This window comes from Triturus cristatus, chromosome 3_2 (assembly GCF_964204655.1).
Source record: "Triturus cristatus chromosome 3_2, aTriCri1.1, whole genome shotgun sequence".
NCBI lineage: Eukaryota > Metazoa > Chordata > Amphibia > Caudata > Salamandridae > Triturus > Triturus cristatus.
This window is the reverse complement of record NC_140584.1, coordinates 857,157,870-857,179,301: the sequence shown is the minus strand read 5'-3', so window position 1 is coordinate 857,179,301 and position 21,432 is coordinate 857,157,870. Positions and strand designations below refer to the sequence as shown.

Genomic DNA, 21,432 nt, shown 5'->3' with positions numbered 1-21,432 from the left:
TTTTTATAACAATTTATAATACAGTACACATATTTACATTTTTTTCCAAAAAATATTTTTGCCTCTTTTAACAATTGGAAATCACTTTTACAGACTGACACATTATGAAACCACTATTTTTGATTTATTTAATTGCACGTGTCCAAGCTGTTTTTTTTTCAGACCACCACCATGTGCATTCTCTGTGACTGCCTACACTCCACCAAGGGCAACCAGCCTTAGTGATGCTGAATGTATTTGCATTACAGACTTAAACCTGAAAACCCCACTGGCTTGTAAATACTGTGCATGACTATACACGGCAAGGACATGGGTGTGTGCTAACCCTCTGCTTATTCCCCCAAAAATTCGCTCCCCCTTTCCATCTAATGCAACTGTGAAATCACCAGAGCAAGACGCAATAAATCTCTGCCTATAATTCTTCTATGCACACAGAGTCATATTTTCACATTAGTCCCAAAACGAAATTTCTTTGCCAATTTGAAAGCACACTTACTGCTCTTTTTTTTTTCAGGGGCAAGTGTAAATCACTTTTACACACTGACACATTATGAAACCACCATGTGTAACTACAACAAAAACAATTCCCATTTCTATTATTCATTTCTTAAGTTACCACATACATCCCCTCTCAAACTGTAAACTCACCTTTTAAATTAGTTAGTTGTGAAAGAAATGTGGCACTCAAACAGCAGATTATCAGAGCCAGGATCTCTGTTGTGTTCACCTCTCTCCTCTCAGCAGAACCAGATAATGGCAAACTTTCCCTCTATTTTTCCACACATATACATGTAAGTTTCAAATCTCAGTGCTTCCCCCTTTTTTTTCACATGTAATCACACATTTCTATTGGTTGAAAACCAACCCTTTTCCAACAGTACCCTTCCCCCAACTTGACTTCTGCCTAGTACCCTTCCCCCAACTTGACTTCTGCCTGCTACCATAGCAACAGCTCATGGAACACTGCTGTGTGCAGTTAGGTCAGAAGTTCGACACACAATGTTTCAATTCCACAGAGCAAGAGTGCTTGACTTTTCAAACCTAACAGCAAATCCAAAGTACTGTTCTTTGGTTACACATTTTTTTGTACCAATAAAAAACATGTTTCTATTAATTTTCACATACAGCCTAGTTTTTATTCTGGAATGGTATGAAACAGCCAATCAGTTCTTTTTGTTTTGAAAAAAATATGTATGCCTCCATTTCCAAACTGTCTTTCTTTTCATATTGCCATTCTACTGAAAGACACCTCCTGAGTGCATCCAGTTCTCCTTTGAAGATGTTCACAGTGTGGATTGTAGGGCACAGCTATGTCTTCTGGAGTGAAAAGTTTGCAGAGAAAACAGATATGGTGAGAGACCTTGCTTTGCCAAATGTAGACATTAAATGGATTGGTCAGAGAGGGTTAAAGTGGCACCAATTGATGCCATTGGTGAAATCCTTCATTCAAATCCAACACCCTGACCTCATAATAGTGCACTGTGGTGGCAATGACCTAGGCACTTTGACTGGGGTAGGTCTGGAAATGCTTATGAAGGACACCTTTGCACAACTGTTTACACTTTTCCCTAAAACTGCCTTTGTGTTTTCCAACATATGCCAAAGGCAAAAATGGAACTGGTCCAATCATTTCTGTCCACAGATTGACAAAGCAAGAAAGCCCGTCAACAAATCTGTTTCTGCTTTCCTCCGTGACTATGGTATGGGTGCCATTTACCACAACAACTTGCGTTACGACATGCAAGACATTTATAGAGGAGATGGTGTGCACTTCAATGATGAAGGGAACAGAGTCTTCCTCTTGAACCTTAGACTCTGCATCGGTACTTACTTGTAGGTACCACTAAAAAAATGACTCCATAAACACAACAGCTCTTTTTAGAGCTCCCTAATTTCTAAACTCTTAAATCTGATTTTCATTTATTTTTTTTTTATTTTTTTTACCGTACGCTTACCGTAAGCGTACCCCGTGATTTTTTTTAAAATCAATTAATGTTTTTTTTGTACTTTTCTGTCCTTCTTTGACCCCCTTACAAATGTTAGGGGGTCTGTAACTCTCCTCATTGCCCCCTTTTATTCTTTTCACTCTTTTTTTTTTCAGAGTGAAACAGAAAATGGCGGCCGCCGCTTCCTGGTTTCGGCTGATTCGAATGTTTACTAAGATCTAAGAGCCAATCAGAATCGCGCTCGCGCACGCCACCGTACGCTTACCGTAAGCGTACGGTAAGCGTACCGTAAGCTGGCTCAGATATATATATTGATTTAAAGGCTATTTTCTCAGAATCTACTGAACAGATTTACACCAAACCTACAAAAGGCACTTCCTTGACCTAGGGACTACCTCTCTGCCAAATTTTGAGTAATTCTGTTCAGCCGTTCGGGCTGTAGCTCGTTCTAAAGGTCCTATGGAAAAATGCATGGGAAAAACGCGTTTTGGGACCCCCCTTTTATCTCAGCCCCCGCTTGACGGATCCCCCCGAGACTTTCAGGGTAGGAGCGGAGCGTAGCGCCCCACCTATTTTGAGAAATTCGCGAGGATTCGTCGACCGGCGCCAAAGTTATTCAAAATAGAATGTTGAGGTTTTCCTATGGAAACGTGGTCCTAACTATAACTACCTACTGGCGACCGCCAGTAGGTAATTCATATATATGTAGCATTGAAAATGCAATAGGTCTCGCCTTTGATTAAGTTAAAGCCATTTGCTTTGCTAATGGTATTATATAGCAAAGCAAATGACTTTAACTTAATAAAAGGTGAGACCTATTGCATTTTCAATGCTTGTTTTTCTTACAGTGACTAGTATAAAATGTACAATTATGTGCTTCCTTTATATCACACATTTAATATTGTGTACACCAAATTGTTCTGCGTTGGTTATCCTTATGGCCACAAGTGATTTTGAAGTATAGATGCTTCTGGATAGGTGCAGTGAATGCTGCGATAGTAGAACATGCCCTTGTGCCTCAGCGTCCTTGCATTTTATCCCATGCCTCCAACTTGAAAGGACAGCTAAAGCTTTCCACCTCTTCTCTAATCACCCCCGAGGAAAAGTTCTATGCACGTTGTACCTCAAGGTGCGAAGTCCATTTGTTCAACATGCTAATATTCTTACTGTACACCATGAATTGTCTTTGGCTGTGAAGAGTAACTTTAGTTTGGTGTGACAGCACGTGTTGAACGCTACACACGGAATGTTGAAAGCCTCATTATGTGTCCTAACAGGCTTTGAATTTCCCTTTCTGTTGGAGCTGCGGTGGTGTAAAAGCTTGTGCACTGTTATGTTCCATGTGTCTGGAGTCCATGGCAGGTACACAGGTTGTTTTGCACAAGAGTCTCCCCCAGAAGCTTAAAATTTTAAGTGGCCTTTTACCATCTCTCCAGCAATGGAGCAAAGAACACGGCAGGCCAGTTATCTGTTAACTGCTCACATCAGAGGGTAAAATGGATTGCTGGCCTATTTCTGAACTGTGTAATGAATGGTTGCTAAGCCAACTGAATCCCGATTTGTCTAATCCTCAAGATGTCCTTTGCAGGGCTGCTGTTAGCGAGAGTGGCATTTGTGCAGTGCAAGTTAGTCCTCGATGTTTTTCTGCAGAAGAGGTGTTGAACTAAACTAAAACCGGGCGAGAGCTGTAAATCATGGTGTCCTGTGCCAGAGGTACCAAAACACCTAGGAGTCGGTAGATTGTGTGCTGTCCCATCTGTCAAAAGGGAGTTGGATTTTGCTGAAGGCTGTCACATCTTTTTGTCACAACAATGTCACAGTTATAAGGACTCCTTATTACTAATAGATTCATAAACTGATGGTCCCATGCCTTAATAGAGGTTGTCTTGTAAGCGGTTTTCGCCTTAAGAGTTAGCCTTCTGTGAGTAAAGATGCTGCATAATTGGCATGACTCTCGTATAGACAAGTGGGGGTGTAAGTGGTCAGTGTTTTAGCCCCTTTCCTATGATACCGGCCTGGCTGCTGTGTTGAAGGCAGTGTTGGCTTAGCTCCGTGACAGCTTGGCCTTGGTGAGAGATGTGGTCTGCATTTGATTTGTTTAGGACACAGAGACCTGCCCATTTTCGCTGCAGGAATCTGGGACAACTGCATGAAGGCTGGCCTGCTCTGTGCCTGTAACTATTAGCAGGTAGGCTTCTAACACGGAGTAAGAGTCTGCTGTTGATAAACAGCTGAAAGCTATGGAGAATACTTAATTGGCTATTATTTCAGACAAGCCTTTCCAATGTATTGAATGGCTAACCATAATCCTACTTAAAAACGGTTTTGCATGTTGCCTGTTCAGACTGTATTTTGTAAAACTGTTCCTCTGTGATGTGTACCTACGGTTGAGGTGCAGAAACATAATAAAATACCACCTCTTAGTAGATGTATGCCCACACCCAGCGTAGGATAACCTTAATAATCGGTGTGAAATAAATGCTGCCAGTTTGTGTTTATTAATTTGTTTGCTAAATCACTGGATTTTGACGTAGGGCTTATGACCATGTTGAAGGCAGATCTTCGATCCACCAATGCTCCTCCTTCCCAGATGATGACAGATCCTCATCTAAAATAAAGATTGTGTGAATTTTTTTCCTTCATATAAATGGGCTTTAGCGGCAATGGAATTGCACCTAGAGGAGCCAAGCCTTCTTCAGAGATGGGGATAGCGCATTTGATTTTTTTCTTCAACAGTTCTCATTTTTTAAAAATTTATTTATTTATTTTTAAAGCTACTAGAATTGGTTGATTCCCAACATCTGGGAATAATAATTTCCAATGCTGTGTGCCCAACAAAATGATCTATCTGTCTCCATAAGTCTTTTGGTTGAATCTGTTTTTTTTTATTTCAAAATAATCTTTATTAATTTTTGATGCACAAGAACAAAATAAGACTGGAATGAATAAAAAGAAGAAAACAAATAAGGTATAAAGAGCGCTAGTGGGCCACAATGTCACTTAGGAAGAAGAGATGTGTTAACATAGACAATGTAAACATCAATCGATACATAACCTTGGAAAAAATGAGTTGTTGAAATTAATACATAAAAGGGAATCAGCAAAAAGGGTAGGCACAAAGAGGCAATGGGGAGGTCAATTATGTAGCCTCGAAGCATCCGTATCTCTCATAAAAATGTGAATAAGAATATGCTGTACCAAGTGTTAAGGTATAGACCAAGGACCATCTGCTTATGGAGGTTTGGTGGTAGGGGAATAGTTCTCAGGTTTTCCATATAGACCTATATGTGTTGTGGTTTCCAGGAGGAATGTTGTAGAGCAACGTTATCAACACCCCTGATGTGTGATACCCAGTTTAACCAGGCTCGAAAAGAAGCCTTGTGTGTGGTCGTCCAGTTGATGGTGATCGTTTTAACTGCAGATGACAACAGTAGATCGAGTAGAAGACGTTCAACGTGGCACGTGATGTCAGGGTCAAGGAAGCCTTCGATAAGAAATAAAAATTCCTTCGAGGGGGGGTTGGGGGGGGGGAATGGGGTTTTTATCAAAATGTTTTGAGATAAAAGAGAAAACATTGTCCCAGAAGAGGCCTACTGATTTGCAGTGGAAAATTAGATGAGCGATGTCTCCATTTTCCTCACTACAATTCCAGCAAATGGGGCTTCCTAAAATTTGCAGGATGTGTAGGCGGGAAAGTGTCCAGTAGGCTTTGTGTATTAGCCAAAATTTGGCTTGGGAGAGTACTGGAGAGTACTGGTGAAATTTTATGTGAGGTGACCGAATTCCATATGGAATTCCAATCGACCACAGATATGGGATTAGAATAATGAGTGTCCCAGTATTCGGTTATTTTCTTTGCTTGCCCTTGATAAGTTAGGTTGTAATAAGTGATAGAATTTGGAAACATGGTGGCCTAGTTTATTAAGTTCATAAATGAGTGATGGAAGGGATGGATCTTTGTAATGGTGTTTAGATTCGGTAATAGGCATCTTAAGTTTAAAGCTGTAGAATTCCTGATCTTCCAACTTGTATTATGTTTTTAAGTTAGAGAAAGTTGGGGAAGAGGTTCTGAAGCCTAGTTGTTGAGGGGGAAATAGATAACTTTGGTGATCCATGAGCCCCAACATAGGGTCCGGCCTTCATATGTGGTGATCTGGTTGTGCCAGAGAGAAGCTAGAGTGGAAAGTTTCATCTGTGAAGGTATTTTTTTTATCAAGGGTTAATAGGGCATTTCTGGTGTTTTTGAATATGTATCTGGAAATGGTGAGATGTTTACAGTTGATGGTGAGCAGACTTGCAGGAACTAAGTTGTCCAAGATGGCTGTTTCAACCTTCAGCTAAGTGGGTGTGTAGTAATCGGGTGTATGAAACCAATGAGTTCCTTGTTTGGCTAAGAAGGCTGTCTGGTGATCTCTCAAATTGGCAAGATTGAATCATCCTAGCGTATCAGGTCGGCTGAGTTTTTTTCAATGCTATTTTAGCTTTTTTACCTGGCCCGTTAAATGTGTGAATAGTCTAATTTACAATGGAAGTCGTCCGAGTAATACAGGTAGCATACTGATTAAATAGTTAATTATTGGGGTTATCATTATTTTTATAGTTTGAATTCAGCCCCACCAAGTGATAAATTTAGGTGATCATAAGTCAGTTTTCTGAAGGGTGAGTTTTTCCTTGTGTTTTATAGTGTCAGTCAGTCACAGAAGCTTTTTTCGATTGATATGTTAATCATAAAAGCACATAAAGAAATATGTACAGTAGGTGAAAATTACTTTAAAAAAAACATTCATAATTATTATTAAAACACGATCTTCAGTACATATAAAAGGACATAAATATAAAGCTAAAAATCAATTAAACCTGCATGAGCTTCCGATAAATAAACACTTGTTTTAAAAAGATCACGATTCTAAAAACACTATGCTCATTTCTTAAGTGGAAATGCAGTTTACAGAAGAATAAAACATGAATCGTTGATTGGGAAAAACTATTATCACATGGACAAGGCTGAAGGTTTCTCGACCAATCTATGAAAAACCCCCAGTCTAAATCTTGTTAAAATGAATCTATCGTATACAGCAGGTACAAAGGTTAGATAGGGTTGAATTTTAAATGTGGTTAAAATCATCTGATTTTGGAGGACGGTCGGTTTTAATGAATCATTTGTCATTCTGTGGCTTTCCAGAAGCAGTAGCCCATCTCTTCTCAAATCCGTCCTTGAAATAGTCCCAAGTGAATTCGGATTATTAAAATTCTCCAAACGGCCAAGGTCATTTAAGAAATTACGTACATACGCAATCCAGGGAATGTTCAAAAACCCATCCAGTTTACAGATATCTAAAATAATCTCCCGATTTAATTTAGCCTCTTCCTTAATCCAGAGCCTATGCCATAAAAGGATAGGCTCTAGCTTAATTAAATCAGAGATAAAGGTAAGCCCCAATTCTGCATGACATACGGAAGAAGAAGTACCACTTGGGACTGATGGAAGATATTTAAGAAATGAGTTCTCAACATGCTGGATTTTATTCACATCTGCTAGCCCCCAGAGCCCTGCTCCATAGGTGGCTAATGAGACACACTTGGCCTTCTATATTTTTATGAGTTCCACCGGTGGTCTTTTACCCAATCTTTTAGCGAAGTTAATAAGGGCAGTGGTGGCTCTAAGGAAAGCAGTTTCTTGGCGTCAACCGCTTGCGCCCATGTGTCACCATGCGTGAAAAGAATCCCCAAATAAGAGAATTTGGCCGTGGCCTCGATCCTTTGTCCTGCAAACATACATTGTATTAATTTTCTTTGTCCTACGCCCACAGTGCATAGAGTACGTTTTAGACGTGTTTATTCTCAAGCCTAAATTCTTCATAAAATTCGTGAAGCTGTCCAGCAGCCTCTGAAGGCCCACCTGCGTTCGGGACATCAGAACTGCGTCATCTGCGTATAAGAGTGCTGGGATGGGTCCCCCAGCCACAAGTGGACAGTCGTTGTTATTTTCAAGTAGGGCCCCTTCCAAACCATTAATATAAAGGTTAAAAAGGAAGGGGGCCAAAACGCAGCCCTGCCTAACACCAGTATTTATCGAAAAGGCCCCTGACCGTTCCCCATTTACCCCACTCGAGCCGTAGCTTCATTGTAAAATCTTTTAAGGTAATAAATAATCCTATCTTCTACCCCCAAGTGTCTTAAAAGGTCAGAACCAAATCCGATGCCCAGAGACTTAATATAGAAGTCCTTTGTACCATGGGAATTGAGAGATTTAACTTCCGACTTTTCCCTATTCAGTTTGTAGCCAGAGACTTTTGAATATTGTTCAGTAGTTTCCATAAGAGCATAGATGGAAGAGGTAGGATTTTATGGTAAGATCGTAGGCTAACATTATTGCTGTCAACTTTGCCACTATTCACAGCAGCCCCTTTAAAGAATAGAGATCTTCAGCAAAATACCAGACTGAACAAGAGCCAGCACGCCTAGCTATCCTCCTTCTTTTTAGGTCTCGCCTAGGCAGCACTTGAGCTGTCTCTTCAAGACATGCTGTATTCAGGCTATAAAGCTCCGCCTACTTCCTGCCCCTCTTTTTAATTGCCTCCTGTCCTTTGTAAATGGTGGCTTGTCCTTGTGATTTGTAGTTCCTCCTTAGTACCGCCTTGTCTCTTCTTGTAACCTCCCATGAGTACATCCCTTCTTACATGTGTTGTTACGCCCTAGGTTTTAATTGCAGCCTCGGGCACTATTTTCTTAAAGGCTTTCAGGCAGGACACTCACTTGGTCCTAAACTAGATTGACAGTGGTTACTTTACTCGCTAGCAAATCTCACATTTATGTTAGACCTGCTATAAATTTCCCTTAACCAGCTCGAAAATAGAGTACAACCTAATCCGGAATTAATATAATAATTATTTTGTCACATTTTGGAGCTACTATTGTATATATGGACATAGCTATTTGAATGTACTTTTGCTACTGTCTTGCATGCAATGCATTATGGGTAGGGTGGATTTACCATATCTTCAAGGTAGACGAGCAGTGCTTCAATGCCTCGTCGGGTAGTAAGCGCTATATAAATGCAAATGCTGGTGCCTTGCTCACTTGGGACCTCTAGGAGCAGCTTGCTGTACTGCACCTTCCACATCTCACATTTATATCCTACCTTCTATAAATTCCCCTTCATCAGCTCCACATAGAGTACAAGCTAATCCGGAATTAATAAAATAGTTTTGTCACATTTCAAAGCTACTAATTGTATATATGGACATAGCTATTTGAATGTACTCTGGTACTATCTTGCATGCAATGCATTATGGGTAATGTGGATTTACCATATTTTCTGCAGGGTGCAGTACCACCATATACGACCAAAAGTTTATGATGCTTACTAGGGACCTCTAAGAGCAGCTTGCGGTACTGTACCTAGACAAGCAGTTCTGGTGCCGTGCACACAAGGGACCGCTAGGAGCAGCTTGCGGTACTGCACCTAGACATGTAGTGCTGGCGCCTTGCTCACTAGGGACCTCTAGGAACAGCTTGCAGTACTCTACCTAGACAAGCAGTTCTGGTGCCGTGCACACAAGGGACCGCTAGGAGCAGCTTGCGGTACTGTACCTAGACATGTAGTGCTGGCGCCTTGCTCACTAGGGAGCTCTAGGAGCAGCTTGCGGTACAGCACTGAGACATACAATACTGGTTCCTGGCTCACTACGCAACCATTTGCAATGCACTAGGTCTCGCATTACTGAAAGTATGAGCTATTGGCGTTGCATTATTATTTGCAATGCTAATACCTCAAATTATCAGTAATGCGAGAACTAGTGCATTGCAAATAATTGTTTGCTGTTGCTCGCGGAGATAAGTACACTTTTGATTTCTTATACTTGCATATCAGTGGGAAAGTGTTTATAACAACAAGGATACCATTTATGGTTATCTGTTTATCTACTTAAAATGGGTATTTGGTGAGTGTGAGTTATGTGAGAACTTTGGATAAAGTGTAGACATTTTTTGATGAATGCGTACGTTAGGATTCGTAGGAATAATTTGAGGTTTTTTTGTCCATTTTTATTCAAGCCACGTTGGGTATGTTTTTAAATTTAAATAGTTGTAAGCCGCAGTGGATTTTTTGTACAAGAAATAAGAATTTCAAATGCCGCTTTTCGTGTTGACCGTGTGGAGTTGCTAAGATCCTTTGCCTTCAGAGCCGCAGCGTGCGATTGCAGGCTCAAAGAGTTGCTGTGCGCCACATCCAGTGTTTCCGTGCCCGAGTAGGCTGCGCAAGCTCAGTATGTTTTTTTTCTGACCTGCACGCCAAACCAAGGTTATGCTCAAACCCGCGAGTGAGGTGCTCTGGGTAGGTGGTTTAACACCTAGAGGCATTTGAGAGTACAGGGCGGCTCGTTTGGCTTAGTAGGATTTTGTCTTTAATGTAGGTGACTGTATCGATTTGGCGGTGAAACGCGACCTAGTGGATCGCGATATGCCCGCAACTTTTTTGTTACGGAAGCCTATTGTGGTTTGGGCTTTGAAAGTGAGGAAAAACTACAGCACGCACAGTGGCCATTTTAGTACATTGGGATCGGCTCACTGTTAATTGATGGGTATGATCGACATTTGGGTTCGTACACTACTGTTGCTTGAGTGTTTTTCAGAACATCCGACAGTTTATTCAGTAAGAGCTCTTTGAATAGTTTTACTGTTTTTAATAGTATTGTTTTCCCTCACTGTTTTGGAATAGAAGGATTAGTTATTGGCATTAAGTAGTGGTTTACTGTTTTGGAATAGAACATAAAAATGACAGGAAATTTGGTGAAGGAACTGGATGTTTACATAGAGGATAAGATTGGTAATATGCTGAATAAAGTTGGATAACTTAGGGCGAGCAAAGCAAACGCAAGGAGAGGATGGATGGAGCGCTGAAACTTTTCAGACACTCCCCCCTCAGTCACTATTCCAAGGGTGCTGCTGAGCACAGGAATTTGAACCTGCTTCCCTATGTCTCTCCTTTGCCTTCACCTCCCGTGTAAGCTCTTCAGACTTCCAGCAGCTCACCCACCTCTATCGCAAGCACACACACAATAAGGAGCAAGGGCCCAGTGCCCACAATGGTCTCTATCTTTGCCTAAGATCACATGATTTGGTTTAGCAGGAACGCCGGATTCATCCCCTGAATGATTCTTATGTTTTTCACTGTGCAATTCAGCCGTAATGATTAGGTGGGTATACCTTTCTGACTTCAAGGGTTAACTCTTTGGCCTTAATTCAAGGGGGATGAGATTTTGCTTCTAAAAGTGTTTAATCGGTGTGCCATGTTGGAAATCCTGAATTGATGAGCTGATGACCTCTATTTAAAAAGATTTTGTGGTGATACAGACTTCATATGTATAGTAATTGACGCAGACATCCGCTCTAACCCAGCTGGTGCGCAACTATTGATCATTATTTACATTAGTAGCAGCAGCACAAAAGAGGTCCACAAAAGGGCCATATAAGTAGACAATTGTCTGAGCAGTAATGCTGAGCTAAATATGCTATACAGACTACGGCATATCATATAACAATTTGAGATCCGGTGCGCAAAATTATCTAACATCAGGGGGTGCAATTATCTGTTCTCTGGAATCATTTTTTCATGGTCTTCAAGTTCAAATACCTGTATCTCTATTTTCATAGTAAGCACCTTACATGAGACGTCGAAGCTCGCAAGCACCAGTGCACTTATATCGCCAGCCGAGCTCCACTACATGCACACCACCTGGCAAGCGCCAATCTGCACACACCGTCAAGTGCTAGTCCACACACACCATTAGCCAAGGGCAGATCGGGTGCTATTATCTCGATCTGCCTTCCGGGGAGAGGCAGAAAGACTTATTCGGGGGTGGGGGCATTAGCATGCCCATTCTCAGTAGCCTGCATCCCTAGGTATGATACAAAACAACATAATCCTTTTTGCCTGATGGGCTTTCTTCTCCTCCCCCCCTCCCCCCCCCCCCTCCCTCCACCCCTCCTCCCCAAGGGGCAGATCAGGGACTATTGCCCCCATCTGCCTCCCGGTGGGCAGAAAGACTTGCATGGGGGGGAAATTGGCATGCCCATTTAGGGCAGCCCCCACCCCGAAGTACAATTAACAAAATAATCCCTGGTATCTAGTGTTCTTTATGCCCCCTGGAAGGGAAGAAAGGCTGATTTTGCCCTAATTATTTTGGGGGGAGCAGTGGCCTTTGCCCAACGGGCCGCTCCCCCTCCTTGGTGTCTAGTGGTGGATCCCTGCTTGAGGATCGCCCCCCTGAGGTTATCCCCAAGCAGGGATCCACTAGGGCGGGGTACCATTGGAAGGGGAGATTCTCCCCTTTCCAATACCTCTCCTGACTTGCTATGTGCTTGGCGTGCTGAGATAGCCCCACAAGCACGTAGAAAGTGAAACTGAAATGAGCAGATCGGCTCATTTCAGTTTCGGTTTCACTGAAATGATGTCAGCGCTACCTGAGCGCTGATCATCATTTCAGTGAAACAAACGGAACAGCGTCGTTAGCTGGGGAAGCTCTTCACCCAGCTCCTGAAGCTGTTTAGGGTGAAAAGATATCCCTTTGGTGCCCGCACCAGTTGGATTTCCTGTGCCATGTCACTGGACGCGCTGGAGACGTCTAAGTTACATGAGCACTTTTGCGTCGGATGGCTCCCGTGCGTCCGCGTGCAAGGGTTTAAAGCCAATAGGCCTTAAGATTTATTATTTTTTCACCGTGTTAAAGCCTACAGTCGGGTATTTTGTTTTATGAAATCTCCCAGATTACTTTTTATAGTGAAGGTTTTTGTTGGTTATCCCCTTAGCTGTTTTTCACTGCGCTTATTCCTGCTATAATCTCTTCAGAAGGCCTTACAGACTTAACTATCTGCCAGGATATTGCATTTAAAAGAAAAGTCATTAAATAATACATTTATCTAGCTACACATGAATGTATCACTATAAATTCAGAAGGATTTTGGGTCAGTCCTCTACTGCCATTGGTCATTTACACTGTACTTCTATCCCTGACCGTGTACTGCATGATGTAATAGTTCAGTCCACATCAGTCGTTGACTTTCTTGCCCTGTGAAAGACGTGTGCACATCCACCTGAAGATTATTGTGATTTTTATAGTTCTCTTTTTATTTCCTTGTGTCGTTCAGCTTATATGGCACAAAGTCAACACCCTGCCCACCCCCAGGTAAACAGCAGCACTGGGGAGAGCTTTAACATTCAGGTAGATGTTAAACCACAATTGTTTGTTTTCACCTAGACTAAAATAGAGGAAAAGAACCAAAGAAGGTGTCCTTCACTACTTCTCTTTAGAAACCCTTTCTTTTTTAAAAACATCTTCCAACAAACATGTCAAGAGATAATGTCTCTTCAGAATTTTAAAATGTGTACTTCATTAATATCCAGAAGGGTTTCACCTTAGTATATCAGATTGTATCACTACTTTGAGAGGCATTTATGAAATGTGATGTATGCCTCCCCCACCCTTACAACATTGTCATTTGTGAATCAAGAGGCACGTCACTTGTGCACCCTGTAGGTGGCTTATTTTGTTATTATACATAGAGCAACATTATAGTTTATTAAATCCAGCCAAGAAGAACGTTTTGTACAACTCGCATATTTTAAGATTACCTCAGATATGATAATGAAGGAAAGGAAGGTAGAGTGAAATAAAAGAATTGCCTAGGAACACATAGTTTTGTCAAGTGGGGACGCCAGGATTTATTCTAGGATTAATGGTTTTCACTTTGTGCAGTTATGCCATTAGGTGTGACCCTCTTTACCTTTCTATTTTTACACAGTGGCATAGCTAGATCTACTGCCACCCGCGGCCCCTAAGGGCAAGTTAAAGGTGGGGGCGGGGGCGACGAATGAATTGCTCTTGAGGGGGAGGGGCGATGGCAGTGAAGTGTCTCTGAGGTAAAACCAAAATGGTCAGCACTATTTAAACCACTCAGTACAAATTTTGAGCCATACGCTTTGCACAGTCCCCATTAAGTTTCGGTTTCTGATGGAAAACACATTTCGGTTCAATGGTGGAAAATGCAACCATTTTCATCGTTTGCAAATAAAATGTTGCCCCTTTGTATACCCGAGTACAGTACAGGTTCTTTTTTTTTTTTTATCCTCTGACTTGTACCTTTCCTCTAAGATTATGCGAGTTCTTGACTTCTATAAGGCATGTCTGAGCCTAAAGCCTGGCTAGGCCTATGCATGCGCCCATTCTTGTCCTTGCAGGCGGTCCGCCTCATTCCTGTCTGCTTCTGTTAAACCTGCGTGTCTGCAGCAAGGACGCTGATCTGCCGCTTGACGTCCGGCTGATATATTGCATTTCATTAAAATAAGGTGTAGGTGTGAATGCCAAAGGATAAGCACTGTCGGCGACGGGGAGGGAAACCTGCTCCTGACAAAGAAGGGGAAATGATAGCTGCTTTCATCAGTCAGTGCTGCCGGGAGGAAAGCTGTGAATTCATCTCAGAGTGGTGCAGGAATGCGTCCTTTGCTGCCTGCACCGTTTGCGCCAGGGTTTCTTCATGTGGTGAAGAAAGCTTCTTATGGGGGCACAAGTTATTTTTCAGGGTTCGTAGGCTGCCGTTATTAGCTTCTCTTTTGCAGCTTTCTGGTGCTTTCCAGTTAGTTTTGCTTCCTGCAGAAGCCAATAAATACATTTAAGCCTATTCTTGGCCAACTGACCAACCTTGTGACTGTAGGAACGCCATTTAGTTAGGTTTTAAAGTAGTACATGGTTTTAGTGCTGCACATATGGCAAGTGTGAAGTCGTTGCCATGGGAAAGCCAACTACATTTACTAAGTATGCATGAAAGGATTTTCTTTTGACCGGTTAAAAAACAAAACACCCGTACGTATATTGACACCTATGCTGGCGCAGGGACCGCTTTTGCTGTCTCCATCCTCCCGGTTTAAAAAAAATAAAATCGTAATATAAACACGCTAACTATCCAGGGACTTTCGGTCAGCGCTTTTCATCCATTAGTCTGTTCAAGTGCCATTTACATTTTGCTTTAGCCCACAACAGTATGGGGGCAAATGGTCAGCCGAATTCAGCCATTATTAACTCTTTTCAGTGTGACCGCATTTTATTCGAACACTTGCACTTCTGCCTAAAAAGCAATCGGTTCCAGTGCCGGGCTGGTGGATTAAGCTCTGCTTTCATTTGTGCTTCTATTTCTTTTTTAAATGTACTTTTGCAAACGTCATTTTTTGCTTATGGTTTTACTCCACACGTACATGCTACTCTTTAATGGCGGTATCTTACTTATTACTTTTTCACGTCTGTTTTATATATGCTAGCAAAAAAAAACATTTGCAGGCTTGCAAAGGCAAGACCTATTGGTTTTGCCAATGTTTGTTTCGACTTAATTGTCCCAGGATTTTTTCTTCTTTACTTCTGATCATTTGTAATAACGAAAAACATAATCTGTGATTTCTGATCCAGTTGAACATGTTGTCTACAAACTGATTTGCATCAAATAAATGTGTGTGCGTACTTTTACCTAGACAAGCGCAAACAGTTGGAGTCTATTTGCTAAAAAGAAATACCTCTGGTGTATAAGTAATTGCTGAAGTATTTGTGTCGTCCAATGTGCCATGAGTCTAAAGTTCAGTTTTGGTATCGTGCATTTAAGTACTTGGTTGGAATGTTGACAATGGAATAACCGTTCAAGTTGCTCGAAGTGAAAACTTTATCAGCAGAAGCTCTATGCTCAAGCTCCTAATTAACCAGGGAACGGATAAATGAAAAGCCATTTCTGGTTTCCATTTCAGTAAATCCCCTATTCAAGTGTTAAGAAATGTATAAACTGTGGATATAGTAATCCATGATAATTCATGTACCGTCCATCTTCTGATACTGTCTGTTCATGCATGAAGGTCAGTACTACTTTTATTAATCGGCGCCACATGCATTACATGCTATTTATACACCTGGAAGCTGTCTGTATACTCTGAATCATAGAATGAGCAGCGTATGTCTTGTTTAGTCATTCTAAGCCATCTCCGACATGGCAGTCCTATGCTGGGGGGAAATTTGTGCAGTTACACAGTGAAGTATCAAATGTAGTTTAGAAAGGCTGCACATTTGGTGACTACCATGTTTATTCTGCCACCAAGATTGCTACTGATGTGCTGCAGCCTCATTCCAAACATTGTGGTGTATATGAGGGACATCCTTGTCATCTCCCACAAGGTATTTCTATTTTTGAATGAAATTGAATGTGGTCCTGTCGGCTAAAAGTTAGGCAGAAGTGAGGAGGCAAGAGGTTTAATACTCTTTGGCTGAGCTTGCACGCTGCCCTATTCTATGTGTTCATAAAATATCTAGCCTAAAGACACATTAAAGTACTTTTGACTCGTGTTAAGGTACTGCAGGCCATGGTAAAGGCTTAACTTTAGAGGTAGTATAGCGAACCAAAAGCAAATCCACAATTTCAGTATAGTTAATCCATCAGTACTGTAAGACTAGAGTAGGTTAATAAAAGGAACTCGATTTTACGAACTACATACCTCAAAAAGATTGGGAGAAAACTGGAGCAATTTGGATAAAAATTGGCAAAGTTCTCACAGTTAGTCAATTGTGTGTCCTTTATAACAGCAATAGAGCCCTATTTGTCTTGGATTATACAAATAGTCTAAGATATAGTTGCCTTTGTATTGTATTGCCTGCTTACTACCCATGGCAAGACATTGAGGTGCTTTGCAGATGGGTAGCATGGTACTCCATGTGGCCTTGAGTTTCTCGTGCTAGTTGTAAGTGTTGCAGTTAATCATGTATTATGCGACATTATTAGAGTTGATATACCAATTTGCTGTGTGCAGTTTCAAGTCTTAATTGTTAATGATACATATGCTCCTGTTATGTATGTATAGATAGATATGTGGGAATGGAGGGCACGCAGTATAGAATATGTATTGTTCCATGGTTTGGCTGCCCTAGTACGCTGTTAATCAGATGGCAGTAGTGTTATTAGAGAATACAGTTATACATTTTTAGGATCATGGGTCATTTAACCGTTTTAGCTCAGAATGGGTGAATTGGCAGCCTGGCCCATGAGTCTGACTGAGAGATGTAACCATGAGGCTTAAATGAACAAATGGATCATAAATCATTAAAGTGGCTGTTAGTGGGTCCCACAGCTTTCAATGAGGATTGTGTAGACTCAGGGGCACTCATAGTACGGCCCGCGGGCCGCCAGCGGCCCGGCAAGCTTTCCTTGGCGGCCCGCGGACCTTGCCGACATCATATGCCTTTGTGTTTTTAATATCGCCGGCGCCGGTTGCGAGCTATGGGGGCCGGGCGATTCTTTTAAATAACATTCACTTGTTAATGAGGCTTTGTTATACTTCACCTCTTCTTAGCGCCCCTGCATCTCCACTCTGATTGAGTGGAGATGCAGGGGCATTAAGAAGAGGTGAAATACAACAAATTACTAAGTGAATGGTCTTTAAAAGACCCGTGAAGTACTTGGGTGCGGCGGCTGTGTGCGCTCTGTCCACTCTGTGCCCCGCCTCCCCTCTCATCGTGTGCAGTTCAGGAGAGAAATTGTTTGTAGAGAGGCAGATGTAAGGGAATATCGCAAGTACGCTTTTTAGGACAGAATCGAGGTAATTCAGAAGGTAGACAATGTGTGTTTTATCTTAGATAAAAAAAAAAGTTTCAAAATATCCTTTCTACCACGTAGACCTTCGTTCAGTGCCCCCCAAAAGTGTCTTCATCTTAACCATTGTGTCACCTCTCCAGCATTATTGCCAGAGCATTGTCACTGGTCTCCCCAATAAACTACACGGAGCATGAAATTGTGAAGCAACATTTTAATCAGATTTCAAATCACTACATTCTTTCCTGATAAGAGAAACATCACAGTATGAGATGCTGCTTTGTACAGTTTCCTTGATGGCAGTGCATCGGACTTTGACTAGATTTTTTATGCCCTGTCATCCATGCAGGTTGCCTCTTGCGAACCTCAGTGGCAACCAGACCCCTAAACACAAAAGGCGTTGAAGATCTGTCCGTGTGCAGATTTCTTCTCTCTGAAGCAACTTTCTTGGCCATTGAGAATCAGTTCAACTGGGCCCTGAAGACCCATCTCTTCTGCTCCGTTTATGACCTTAACTATTTTATTAGCCTTCTAGTCCTTGTGAATGTCAAATATTTTAAATGGGCCTATCGGTCAATGATGTCAAAAGGTCTAAAAAGCCAAGGAGACCTCATCCATAGGGATGCCTGTTTTGGTGCTTGTTGTGATGCTGGCTGTATTTAAAAAAAAAAAAAAAAAAAAACAGTTTATACTACAGCAGATAGCTCCTTTAATTACTCCCATGGAGTGCGGAAACAATAAAAAATATACATATGTGCAGGTCCTTGTTTGTAAGCAGGGGTAGGGTACAACTCATTTAATCAGAAACACTGTAAAACTGCTGAGCTCTAAGGCAGATACAAACGCAAGAAAAGTACTGAATTCCATTGACAAAGAAGCAAGCAAATGAGATTTAAAAGAAACCATTGTAATTATTTATGAGCTTTATGTATATTGACTGCTATGTGGCATGATTAGTGGACCATATGCCCTAGTGACCATTTACGCAATTGTTTACAAGCTGATAATATTGTAATACATATTGTACATTTCTTTCGTTGTGACCTCACCTTCATGCGCCGTTTTTAGGTCTCGCTGAGTCAGCGCGCATGCGGTGCTCGGAGAGACTTTAGTAGGTGAGTTTTCAAAGTGCTGCTGGCTGGTGACAAGCTTGCGTTCACACGACCGTGCAAACCGCCAGCCTTCAGCAGCACTTTGAAAATTCACCCACTAAAGTCTAATCAAAAGGCGATTGGTATACAAGGGATCAAAGAGATTAGCCTATTCACACCATACCTACAGGTCATGACTGGGAAGTGTGGCTACATTATTTACTAAACTGTGCACAGCATGGTTCAGCAGCTGAACGGAGCACAACACAAGATCTGTCAGCTACAGACTCACTGCAGGTCCCCAGGTGTGCCTCGACCTGCAGCACTAAAGGATCTACGCTTGGCTTTAGGATGTTCACTGTGAATGTCAGTGATGGGCATGCTTCCCATGGGATGGGCGACTTCTACACCCTACAGCCCTTGAAATATAACCTGATTTTGTCAATAGGTTAAACAATTATTACGCCAGTGCCTTTGGGAATATGCAGCCACGTAAACAGCCGTTCGTGTCTGAAATCACCATCAGTCAAGCCAGACAAACACCAAGTTATTACCTGTCTAAACTAGAAGTTTTTTTCCAATCATTTTTATTGCAACCATTTCAGTACTGCCCTCAAAGGTATGCGGACAGGGTAAATATCATTGCAGTGTTCATGAAGTCTGATGTGCATATTTGTTTAATGATGGTATTATTTATGTATTGGGAGCAACTGCTGTGAGAACTTTAATAGTAATAAACATCTATGATCTTGGGATGTTCTTTAAGAAATATGAAAGAAGCTGCTTTTGTACAATTACTGCCAAAATAGGCATGAATTCACATAAAAGCATGCACTGGTAAAATCAATCAACCTTAACAAAGCAAAGTGCCCTCAGTTATAGACTACCTCAAGGCCAAAATGCCACACGCCATCACCCACTGTTGTGTGCTAGACACAGTGTGATATTTTGTGAACTAGCAATAGAACACATACTCTGCAAAAAATTAAACAAGGTTCAGGAAAGGTAGCTTCAATAGAATGTATTTAACAAATATAGCCATGATAAGAATGATAATATATTTCAGATATACAAAATATTACACAGTCCCTCTGCAAGGGACTAATGCAGGTCCATATGCACACAGAAACAGTGCTGTTCAGCAAGAGAGCAGTGATTGTTACATGTGCCTTCTCTCTGTCCAGAGATTGTGCTGCTCTTGTCAGCACACATTTCAAGAGTGCTTGTGAGCGGTATGATTTTTTTTTTTTCTTCCTTTGCCCATTAACTCATCTTCTTGTAGTTTCTACTGTGCCCTTTCCACCCTCTAAATCACAACCGTACTAAAACGTTTCTCACATTTTTATTTGTGGAACGTTGTGGGCTGCATTTCATTTTAGTTAAATCCTTCCTCCACCTATTATCCCCGCTTTATATTACCACCAGTTACTGCTCAATATATTGCCTTTCCCAATAAACAAGTCCTAACACTTTTATGCACTTTTAGTAACTTATATTGCACAACTACTCACCAAGCTAAAACGTACAACAAAAAATAACTTATTATTAATCACATAGGCGAAACCTATTGCATTTACCAATGCTTGTTTTGTAGTTTTGCTACTCGTGTCAGGTTCGGGCAGACACTGCTCTAGTCAGCATGGACAAGTCTGGCCCTAGAGTGATGCTCTGCTCCCAGTTCCGCACTGGATCTCTTCGCCCATCCTTGTGTGTCACTGTGCATGTGGGGCCGCAACAGAGGATGGCTCGGCGCAGTTACAGGGCTGGAGGGAAGAAAAGTATCAGCTGCCATTAGCCTAGGTCCAAGCTCCTGCAGAGCACTCCATTGTAAGGTGTCCCCTTTGTTCCAGGAGGTTGAGTAAATGTGATAACAGGGGCATCTTAAATGATTTTGGGGGCCTCGGCCGAACGTATTTGGGGGCGCCTGATCGGAACTGTTTTCAATTTATGATCCAATTTCATCTCCTTCACGCCCTATTTCGCCAGGGCACTGACAGTGCATAAGCGCACTGGTCCCAATTATAATGTGTTTACATCTAATAGTCCGAGACAGTGATGTGTGTTTTCAATATTGTAATTCAGCAGCAGCTCACTAAAATTACGGCAAATAATCTCTGTGACCCCCTACCGTTTCTCATATGTGAAATCCTGTTCTGGTCTGAAAGAAACTTTTTTATGGATGTTGCATGAAACATAAACACAACATTTCTGTGCAAAATGTCTGTAACAGACTTACCCATCGCCCACATTAGCAAGCATTAAAAATGCAATAGCATACAGCTCGTGCTCGGAAGGGTGCGCGGATCCACCGCTGCCATAGATATATATGTGATTTTGGATTTTGATTTTCTCAGGAACTACTGAACGGATTTACACCATTTAACAACAAGCATTGGCATAGCCAATAAGTCTCGCCTTTGGGACCTTTATAAGTGTTTAGCCATGCAACAGTTGTTGTTGCACCAAAGATATTGTGCGGCATAACTAAATACTTATAAGGTCCCAAAAGCGAGATGTATTGGCTAAGCCAATGCTTGTTTACCTTGTGGAACACCTATATGTGACGCATTGTTTACCCTACATTTCCTAATACAGTTTCTTTAACTTGTGTTGTGGCTAGCCATTACATAATTTGTTTAGGGTATTCCATTAAACTTTTACTGAGCTAGCGAACCATGTTTTAAAATTGCTTCCTGACAGAATCGCCTTATAATTTTAAATGTAACAGACCCAGATTCTGAAGGTTATCGAGCATATTTAACTAGTCTATGCCTCTTTAA

At 41.6% G+C, this 21,432-nt stretch overlaps 1 protein-coding gene across 1 annotated transcript in view; it reads left to right on the top strand.

The window, feature by feature from the left end:
* FAM222B (family with sequence similarity 222 member B) overlaps positions 1-21,432 on the top strand; it is a 267,662-nt gene that overhangs the window by 29,548 nt on the left and 216,682 nt on the right. The gene's annotated exons all lie outside the window — the stretch shown is intronic.